Source organism: Ovis canadensis, chromosome 8 (assembly GCF_042477335.2).
Source record: "Ovis canadensis isolate MfBH-ARS-UI-01 breed Bighorn chromosome 8, ARS-UI_OviCan_v2, whole genome shotgun sequence".
NCBI lineage: Eukaryota > Metazoa > Chordata > Mammalia > Artiodactyla > Bovidae > Ovis > Ovis canadensis.
Genome location: NC_091252.1, coordinates 29,418,276 through 29,429,406, shown reverse-complemented (window position 1 = coordinate 29,429,406; position 11,131 = coordinate 29,418,276). Strand labels below are relative to the sequence as shown.

Here is an 11,131-nt window from a genome sequence, read left to right as displayed (position 1 = left end):
ATAGCCTAATTAAAAATATGTAATTGTTTAAAATAATAGATCAGCCCACAGTCAAAGTAGTTGATTATGTTGGTTCTGAGACAGTATTTAAAAGTTACAGTATATAGATTTTTGAACCCACTCACTCCGCCACTCTATCATGGTAATGCTGGCTAAATTAAGAGAATGAGAAAAAAATTCCTTGACCAAAATACATATGGATTAGATTCAAAACTTTTAGTTGCAATAGTTCCAATCTTTCTTTTTAAATTTGTTTTTCAATTGGAGGAAAACTGCTTTACAATGTTGTATTGGTTTCTACCCTACAACAACTGCAAATCAGCCATAATTATACATATCTCCTCTCCCTCTTAAGCCTCCCTCCACTCCTCCCATCCTACCCTCTAGGGCATCACAGAGCGCCAGGCTGGGCTCCCTGTGTACCAGCTATCTATTTCACATGTGGTAGTGTATATATGGCAATGCTGGATAGTTCCAATTTTATAAAGTATCAGAGTGGGAGAATTTCAGAAGTAATTTTTAAAAGGGGCCTTTAATTTTGGTTCATAGAAACATCCACAGAACAAGGAAAGAACACACACACACACTCATTTATGCTAAAAAATGAACCTGTAAAAATTCACAGCACCTGTGATGGGGTTACGGTCACACAAGCATCTTGTGGCCAAATCCCGGTTTCCATTTGAATCCAGACAAGCAGTCAGAAAGGCAGGACTTTCCCTAACATACTGCATGATTCCCTTTATGCATACTCAGGATGATTCTGGAGACAAGACAGCATCTCTTCAACAGGCCTGCCTTCGTAGCAGATCTGGTACACCGCCGTGAACAATGGAAACTTGTCCAGCAGTCCCTGCGGTCTGAGGATGCCGTACACCTCGGCGGCAGTCTGTGGTCCTTGCAGCTTCTGCCCGTTCAGCATCTCCTTCTCCAGTTCTACAATGGTCTTGCCGGTCGCCGCAAAGGCCTCAGCTACCTTGCGGTTCCGGCCCGCGTAGCAGGTAGTGATCAGGTCGGCCACGCCGCAGCTCTCCAGGAAGGTGGCTTTGGACACGCGGCCCTTGCAGAAGATCCTGGCGAAGGCGATCATTTCCATGAGCCCCAGGCGGATGACGGCAGCTTTGGTGTTGTCGCCGCAGTGGAGGCCGTCGCAGAACCCGGCTCCCACGGCTACAATGTTCTTCAGGGCGCCACAAAGTTCAACAGCGTCTGCCTCAGCAACAACCTTAATTCGAAAATTTGGAGTCTGCAGAAGTTCTTTGAAGAGGAGGCCGTGCTCCATTACCTTGCTGCCGATGGTGGTCTCACAGAACTTCTCGGCAGCCACCTCATTGGCAGTGTTGGCGCCCATGAGCACACTGACGTCAATGTCCATCTTCTCTCGGATGATGTCAGAAATGAGCTTCAGCCCCTGGGAACCCTCATCTATGCCCTTGATGAGGCTGATGCCCAGGGCGCCCTTGGGCACTTTCCCAGAGATCTCCTCGCAGATGCTGTTGATGAACTGGTGGGGGATCACAAACACCAGCAGGTCTGCGTCCCACACAACCTCACTGAGGCTGGGGACTGCAATCACATTGTCTGGCAGCTTGTGTCCAGGGAGATATTTTACGTTTTCATGGTCGTTATTTATGATGTCTATCAGTTTTCTCCCATTAACCATTTCTTCAAAGACCCACATCTTGACCGTGGAGGCAAACTTCTGAAGCTTCATGACATTATTGCCAATTATTTTTGCAATAGCTGAACCCCAGTTCCCCGAGCCCACGATGCACACTTTCAGGGGTGATTCTGTCATGGCCCCTCCGCAATGCTGCAGCCCCGCAAGTGCCTTCCCAGGCTGGTTTGCCGCCTGCCTCCTCCCGCTCTGCCCAGGCACATTCACGTTCACCTAAAAGGCAGCAGGATAGTAATATAAGCACAGATAAAAATTAATAGTATTCTGGGGGGAGAGATAAATTAGGAGGTGGGGATTAACATAAATGTACTACTATATATAAAGTAGAGGAACAACAAAGACCTATTGTGTAGCACAGGGTACTATACTCAATATGTTTTAATAATCTATAAGGGAAAAGAATCTGGAAAGGAGTATGTATATATACGTATAACTGAATCACTGTGTTGTACATCGAAACTAACAACTTAGTAAATCAACTTCATCTCAATAAAATGAAGAGAAAATTGATAGCATACTATCTAGTCCTTTTTATTGTATTTATGAATAATGTGATGAAAAATCAGCCATGAAGTCAGAATTCAAAGAACTTACCCTTTTAGAAGCATTTAGCTTGAGGTAAAGATGATTTAGCCATGAATATCGATCTTAGCTTGGCCCTGGGGCATCTAAGCCACTGTGCCCACATATATGAACATGAAGCTCTGAAAAACTAACCACAGCTGTGGTGTGGTGGCTTCTCATCTTATAAATTTCCCCTGATATTTCTGGACTTGCCAGATCTACTGCTGCCTGGAGTCCTGTTCCTAGATCCCTGGGAGCTCCTGGCTTTCCTGTTCTCGTTCAGGTTCTTGCCTCAGGGGCATTTGTTCCGACGATCAGTTTAGATAACTGACCTTTGTCTCAATACCTCAGACAATATTTTATTATTCACACATTTTATTTATCATGTGTGTGCACAGGCTAAGGTGCTTCAGTTGTGTCCATCTCTGTGCAATCCTATGGACTGTAGCCTGCTAGGCTCCTCTGTCCATGGAGTTTTTCAGGCAAGAATACTGGTGTGGGTTGCTATGCCCTCCTCCAGGGGATCTTCTCAACCCAAGGATCAAACCTGCATCTCTTACATTTTCTGCATGGGTTTTTCTTTTCTTTTCTTTCTTTTTTTTTTTTTTTTACCACTATCTCTACTGGGAAGCTCTACATTCATCATAGTGGTAGCTAGAAGATAGCTATTCTTTCCTCAATAGATTGCTTTATTTTAAAACATTTTTCTGGATGTAGCCTTCTTTCTTGGGGAAGTAGATAATCACAATGGTGTGATCACTCAACTAGAGCCAGACATCCTGGAATGTGAAGTCAAGTGGGCCTTAGAAAGCATCACTACAAACAAAGCTAGTGGAGGTGATGGAATTCCAGTTGAGCTGTTTCAAATCCTGGAAGGTGATGCTATGAAAGTGCTGCACTCAATATGCCAGCAAATTTGGAAAACTCAGCAGTGGCCACAGGACTGGAAAAGGTCAGTTTTCATTCCAATCCTAAAGAAACGCAATGCCAAAGAATGCTCAAACTACCGCACAATTACACTCATCTCATTTACATTGCACACGAGTAAAGTAATGCTCAAAATTCTCCAAGCCAGGCTTCAGCAATACATGGACTGTGAATTTCCACATGTTCGAGCTGGTTTTAGAAAAGGCAGAGGAACCAGAGATCAAATTGCCAACATCTGCTGGATCATCAAAAAAGCAAGAGAGTTCCAGAAAAATATCTATTTCTGCTTTACTGACTCTGCCAAAGCCTTTGACTGTGTGGATCACAAGAAACTGTAGAAAATTCTGAAAGAGATGGGAATACCAGACCACCTGACCTGCCTCTTGAGAAACCTGTATGCAGGTCAGGAAGCAACAGTTAGAAGTGGACATGGAACAAGAGACTGGTTCCAAATAGGAAAAGGAGTACGTCAAAGCTGTATATTGTCACCCTGCTTATTTAATTTCTATGCAGAGTACATCATGAGAAACGCTGGACTGGAAGAAGCACAAGCTGGAATTAAGATTGCTGGGAGAAATATCAATAACCTCATATATGCAGATGACACCACCCTTATGGCAAAAAGTGAAGAGGAACTAAAAAGCCTCTTGATGAAAGTGAGAGTGGAGAGTGAAAAAGTTGGCTTAAAGCTCAACATTCAGAAAACAAAGATCATGGCATCTGGTCCCATCACTTCATGGGAAATAGATGGGGAAGCAGTGGAAACAGTGTCAGACTTTATGTTTTTGGACTCCAAAATCATTGCAGATGGTGACTGCAGCCATGAAATTAAAAGACGCTTACTCCTTGGGAAGGAGAGTTATGACCAACCTAGATAACATATTCAAAAGCAGAGACATTACTTTGCCAACAAAGGCTTGTCTAGTCAAGGCTATGGTTTTTCCAGTGGTCATGAATGGGTGTGAGAGTTGGACAGTGAAGAAAGCTGAGTGCTGAAGAATTGATGCTTTTGAACTGTGGTGTTGGAGAAGACTCTTGAGAGTCCCTTGGACTGCAAGGAGATCCAACCAGTCCATTTTAAAGGAGATCAGTCCTGGGTGTTCTTTGGAAGGACTGATGCTAAAGCTGAAACTCCATTACTTAGCCACCTCATGTGAAGAGTTGACTCACTGGCAAAGACTGATGCTGGGAGGGATTGGGGGCAGGAGGAGAAGGGGATGACAGAGGATGAAATGGCTGGATGGCATCATCAACTCGATGGACATAAGTTTGGGTAAACTCCAGGAGCTGGCGATGGACAGGGAGGCCTGGCGTGCTGCAATTCATGGTGTCACAAAGAGTTGGGCATGACTGAGTGACTGAACTGAACTGAACTGAACTGAACTGAGTGGGCATTTAAGAAACATTTCTGATAGATATTGTGTTGTTTTATATCTTGATATATATATATATGCTGCTTTATTTCTTTATATCATGTCTCACAGGTAGATGAGATCTGTAGGTGTCTGTTTATCTTGCTTATTTTTCCACTGTTGAATTTGCTACCTGACACGATATAATATTAGATACCATTATATTACATGTATTGATAATGTATGTTTCCCCCACTAAATGATGTTATGCTTTCTTTATTTCTGTTATTTGTCTTTTTTCTCATCTCAAAATTTGTTAAACAAATAAATGGACAAGCAAGAGAGTGACTTTCTGGGAAAGTAGCCCTAAGGTAGAACCATGTACATTTGAAACAACTTTATGGTAAAGGCAAGGATAAACATCAAGTAATTGCATTGGTTTTTGGAGTGCTGGATATGGGAACTGTGGGGTTGGCCAAAAAGTTTGTTTGGATTTTTAATCACATCTTACAGAAAAACCCAAACAAACTTTTTTGCCAACCCAATATTTATTGCCTAATCCTAGGTACTGCCCGCTTTTCTTGGCTGCCAAGAAGAGGTGTTATTATCTGGTGGACCAGAGGCCAAAAATGGTAACCTGATGCCTCCTGGAGCAAAATAACCCTCATGTAGAAGGGAGATGATAGTAATTCCAGGGAAGATCTTTGCCACTTCTTGTACCATGGGTTTCTGATGAATAGATTACTGGGCAGGTATTTTGTTCATCAAGGTCAAGTCAGAAGCACTTAAAATAACAAAAGAAAACCTGGCAGAAACAATGAGTATCCATTCTGAGGAACTGTGGGGAGAAAGGAGACGGGTTTCAAGCCAGACGTCTATGGCAGCTATCTTATAGCTTGGCCTGATAACACAAGCTGTGGTGGAGGCCTATGGGGGCATGCTGCCATCTGGTCTGGGCTGTTTAGAATAATGGCATGAATGTGTTGTGAGCTTCCTTGGTGGTGGCTCAGCAGTTAAGAATCTGCCTGCAATACAGGAGACACGGAGATGCGGGTTTTATCCCTGGGTTGGAAAGATCTCTTGGAGGAGGAAATGGCAACCCACTCCAGTAATCTTGACTGAAAAAATCTCATGGACAGAAGAGCCTGGTTGGGATACAGTTCATGGGGAGTTGGAACCAACTGAGTGACTGAACAACAACAAAGTGAGTATGTTAGATAATAGAAAAGATAGACTAATCACCTAATTGTACAAGGAAAAACCACATGATCTTCGTAAACAGAGAAGTCTCTCTGCCTTTGTCAACTAGAGAAGAGACTTGAAATGTGCCAATGAGTGTACTGTGTATCGAATTTGGGAGGCAAAGACTCTTAGTATGGAGGAAATGTGAAATGCAGCCTTGAGATGAATTTAGGGACCATGAGACAGCTCAGTTACAGCACAATGAAGGAATTAGAAAATAAAATCCAGGAAGAACAAAATTCAGATTTGAGTCAATAGCTGTCTTCCAACTTACACAGTGTTCTTTTGCAGATGATAATGGACTGCTGTTTATCCCCTTGTCTTTGAAATTCCTGTTCTTGTCTACCCTTGCGAAACTTGCACCCTTATTTTAGAGCCATTCCTCAAATACGTGATACTCTGCTGTTTGGAATGTCCTTCACTCTCCTACATTAGCTGGTGAAGCTTATTTCCATTTCAAGGCAGACCCCTCCCCAACCCTTGTAGAAGGACAAATCTTCCAAAACCTTCTCTTCTATGGTACTGCAATTTATTCACACCATCACTGTTCCTTGTTGGTCCCCTGTAGTACTTTCAAGACCTGCTCTCCTGAGAGTTTTCATAAATACAGGTATTATTTATTCCTGTCTTGCTTTGGCACGAGGTAGACTTTTCAGCAGCTATCACTTTTTCTTTTAATTAATGTTTTGTTGCACTGGGTCTTTGCTGCTGTGCATGGGTTTTTCCCTAGTTGGGGAGTCTGAGGGCTACTCTCTAGTTGTGATACATGGGCTTCTCATTGCAGTAGCTTCTTTTGTTGTGGAGCATGGTCTCTAGGCGCCTGGGCTTCTGTAGTTGCAGCACGTGGGCTCAGTAATTGTGGCTGGAGGGCTCTAAAGCACAGGCTCAGTAGTCGTGGCACATGGACTTAGTGGCTCCCCAGCATGTGGGATCTTCCCAGACCAGGGACTAAATCCATGTTCCCTGCATTGGCAGGTGGATTTCTATCCACTGCACCGTCAAGAAGTCCCTAGATTTTTCCTTTCCTAAAAGATCCTTCCGTTGCCTCAATTTTAAGATGATATGTATTTCTGAACTTCTCTGCTGCTGCTGCTAAGTTGTTTCAGTCGTGTCTGACTCTGTGTGACCCCATAGATGACAGCTCACTAGGCTCCTTTGTCCCTGGGATTCTCCAGGCAAGAACACTGGAGTGGGTTGCCATTTCCTTCTCCAATGCATGAAAGTGAAAAGTGAAAGGGAAGTTGCTCAGTCATGCCCTACTCTTAGCGACACAATGGACTGCAGCCCACAAGGCTCCTCTGTCCATGGGATTTCCCAGGCAAGACTACTGGAATGGGTTGCCATTGCCTTCTCCGGAACTTCTCTACTAATTACTAATATTTTGTTTATATTTCTGATGCGTTTGTCACAATCTATCCTGCTTTAGAACTCCTTGAATTTATGTGTTTCTTGTCTTAAAAAGATGGGAGTTCCCTTGAGGATAGAGACCATGTCCTATCTTGTTTTTTCTGATGTACCTAGTACAGTGACTGGTCCTTAGTGAATGCTCACAGATAATGTTTAAATTGTACTGAGGAGATAGAGATGTAGGCTTCCAAATGAAAACTTCTTATTATTTAGGTGAGAAATTGCTTGTCTATGATGGCTGTTCATCATTGGTTTAGATATCAAAATAGGATGTCTAGGTTATTTCCTGAAGATTATATAATTAAAAATGGAATATTTTCATATCTTTGAAAGGGAAAGGGTGGATATCATGATCTTGCAAGTTAGCTTATTTTCTATTCAAAATTTAAGATATTTTCCTGTATTTTCATAACTAATTTTCAAAATCATGTTTGCACTCTGTCTTAATTGATCATTTCAAGTCCTAATTCAAACCACATTAAAAATTCTATACAGAAGAGAAATTACAGAGAAACTCAGAAATGCCGAAAGCAATTATACAGATTAAGCCACCAAAGACCAGGGTGAATTAAGAAAAAAAAAAATCCTACCAGATTCAAAGGACTGAACTACTAATAATGGAATTTCAGACACATGGGGGATAGGTGTGATAGTGAGATTTGATCAGTTGTTCAAATTATACTATAGAGGCTAAAGGCCTGCTATACACTGAACTGGAAGAAAGAAAACTAGTCTTGACATTCTGTCTTTACATGAAGTTAAAGTCCTTTCTACCAAAGAAAGACTCAAACTTAAGCTATAAAAATGTAGAATAATCTATGATCTTTTCTGTATCACTGCTTGTTCTATTTTTTTACTCATGGTAAGCCAATTAGTCAATCTCACTTGGTTGCATGACAGATTTACTCCTTCATATAAATTAATTCAATTCTCTACTCTTTCCTTCATTCTAATTTTAGACATAATATTACAGCAGAATAGCTTTTTCTAACTGGAAGAAGATTAAATACAGGTTCTGTGTCTTTCTGGCTGACAGGAATTCCCTATTTCTAATGTGGTGAATGGTTCTCTTAAAGTACAAAACAAGTCAAGGAAACTCTTTTTGTTATTGTTATTGAAGATCTTGTTGAATCAATGTAGTTAAAATTTTTCATTTTATTTTTCACATCGTGTAAATGATTTCCCCTCCCTTCCCCTAAGTCCCACTTGGCACATAGAGTTAACTCTCTAAAATATTTTATATAGAGTGTCAGTAATTGAAGATGATATTCAATATTTCTGGAGGGGAGAAAGAGCATTGACTTTTCCTTTTAGTCCTTGTAAATGCAAGTTTAAGAAATTTCAGTATTTTTGAAATAATATCAACTATAAACCAGAGTTTCCCCGAGGCCTGTTTTATTTTAAAGATAGTATTTTTGTTTTTGCAAATAGTATATTCTAAATTTGTGAGCTGGCGGAGCAGATATTGCAGAAATGGATTCATTTTGGAATTACACTGTGAGTTTATCATTCTAAAGATGGCTCTGTATATTAATTGATCTAAGTTAGACATTTTTACTAAAAGAAGGATTGAGTTTAAGACTATGCTAGATTGTAACTCATGCATTTTTGTGCCTTTTGTACCTTGTACTAAGTAAATCTCATGCGTGATGATGCTGATCCCTGGTTAGTTCAACTGTAAGGAATCCCTTCAACTTTAAGGAAAGTTGAAGTATATGTTTCTCTACAGGCCAAATGGTTCATTACCCTTTGAGGTTAGTCTGAATTCATATATTTCTCTCTAATAAAGTTGCATTTATTGGTCTTGGATTATCTGTCAAGAAGGATGGGAAAGAAAATTTGAACGTGAGCTTTATGAAGGCATAGGCCATCTTGCTCATTGGCTTCCAAGTGTCTAGCATAGATTAAAGTATAAATAAGAGTGTAAAAGTAGTCATTAAATTAAACAAAATCAGTGGTCTTCATATTCGAAATCTCATTCTTTCTGTAGGAGATATCCCTTGCTACTTTCAGTTCAGTTCCGTCTCTCATTTGTGTCCAACTCTTTGTGACCCCATGAACCACAGCATACCAGGCCTCCCTGTCCATCACCAACTCCCAGAGTCCACCCAAGACCATGTCCATTGAGTCTGCAATGCTTTGCTGCTGCTAAGTCACTTCAGTCGTGTCCAACTCTGTGCAACCCCAGAGATAGCAGCCCACCAGGCTCCCCCATCTCTGGGATTCTCTAGGCAAGAAGACTGGAGTGGGTTGCCATTTCCTTCTCCAATGCATGAAAGTGAAAAGTGAAAGTGAAGTCTCTCAGTTGTGTCCGACTCTTTGCGACTCCATGGACTGCAGCCTACCAGGCTCTTCCATCCATGGGATTTTCCAGGCAAGAGTACTGGAGTGGGTTGCCATTGGAGATGCTTTAGATCACAGCAATTAAGAACAAGAGTTTTGTCATCAAGTAGGCCTGGCTTAACTATGACTTTCATCAAGTTACTAAATATTTCCCTAAACCTCAATCTTATTTGATCAATGAGAGGCTCCTGTAAATCCCCATGTAGTGTTTGGAACATAATATACTCATGATAAATGGAGTTTATTATGAATAGTAAATTTTACAGGGTATTTGCCTGTATTGACACATATAAAAATCTGCTTCAACTAAGTAGAAAGCAACTCAGTGTCATAGTTGTTGGGTTTTTGTTGTTTGTTTGTTTACACTTGCTTTCTAATGAAAATAGAGGAGACCCTAACTGAGCCCAAGCTATGTTTTATTCTTGAATAATAGCTGGCCTAGTTGTGTGCCTGACAGTTGAGGGTCTTGTCAGGAGGTTACATGAGGAATTGTGTTGCTTCCTGGAAGGGCCTAACAAGAGATTTGAGGCACATTGCTTTAGTGAAAATCAGATAAAAAATGTTATTTTGGGGACATCCCTGGCCATTCAGTGGTTCAGACTCTGTGCTTCCACAGCAGGCAGGGCAGATTCAGTCTCTGGCGGGGGAATTAAGATCCTACATGCCACGCAGCATGGCCTAAGATCCTACATGCCACGCAGCACGGCCTAAGATCCTACATGCCGCGCAGCACGGCCTAAGATCCTACATGCCGCGCAGCACGGCCGAAAAGTCCAAAAAAAAAGAAAAAAGTTTCTGGTTGTGGTGCCTCCAGTCTGGCTGCCACCTCCAAGATTCATCTCTAGGGTGGAACCCTAAACTAAGATGAACAAATTAAAAAAGCTAAAAGCAACCACTAAAAACACCATTTAATCAAAATCTCTGAAAACATATCATCAGTATCACTGGTTCTAGCAGCAGTGATGGAGACAGGAGTATGACTTGGAGAAATGGCACTGTCAGGAGGGCAGAAGAGGCTGGAAGAGCCCTATCTATCAGTAGGATGGAGACATCTTCAGTCTCTCTGGCTCTTTCTGGCTGCACGGTCAGCTTCTCTGCTTCTGCATGTAACTGGTGATGGGTATCTGTGGCCTAAGTAACAGTAGTATAGCAGTGAGATAGCACAACGGAAGAGTGAAATGTTGATTGCCAGCCACATAATAACAGAGAACACGAGATCAGAGACACAGAGATAGCACCTAAGGGACTTCTAGATAGATTAGTATACAACTTGGTGGAAAAGAAGAGTCCCTGCTCTATTGTAAGTAAATACAGAAAAAGAGAACTCTTTTTAAGTTTGTGGACCATCTTTAAAGTCTGTTGAATTTGCTTCTGTTCTGTGCTTTCATCTTTTGGCCGGGAGGCATGGGAGATATTCGCTCCCTGAACAGGGACTGAAGCCATACCTCCTGCACTCGCCTTGGATGGAGTGGGGATGCAGTCACAATCACTGGACAGTCAGGGAAGTCCCTAAAGCAGAGTTTTGAGCTTGGTATGGGCTTCCCTTGCAGCTCAGTCGGTAAAGAATCTGCCTGCAGTGCAGGAGATCTGGGTTTGATCCCTGGGTTGGGAAGATCCC

At 41.8% G+C, this 11,131-nt stretch overlaps 1 pseudogene; it reads right to left on the bottom strand.

The window, feature by feature from the left end:
* Positions 1-742: 742 nt before the first annotated feature.
* On the bottom strand, positions 743-1,798 carry LOC138445190 (glycerol-3-phosphate dehydrogenase 1-like protein pseudogene; annotated as a pseudogene).
* Between the last annotated feature and the right edge of the window lie 9,333 nt (positions 1,799-11,131).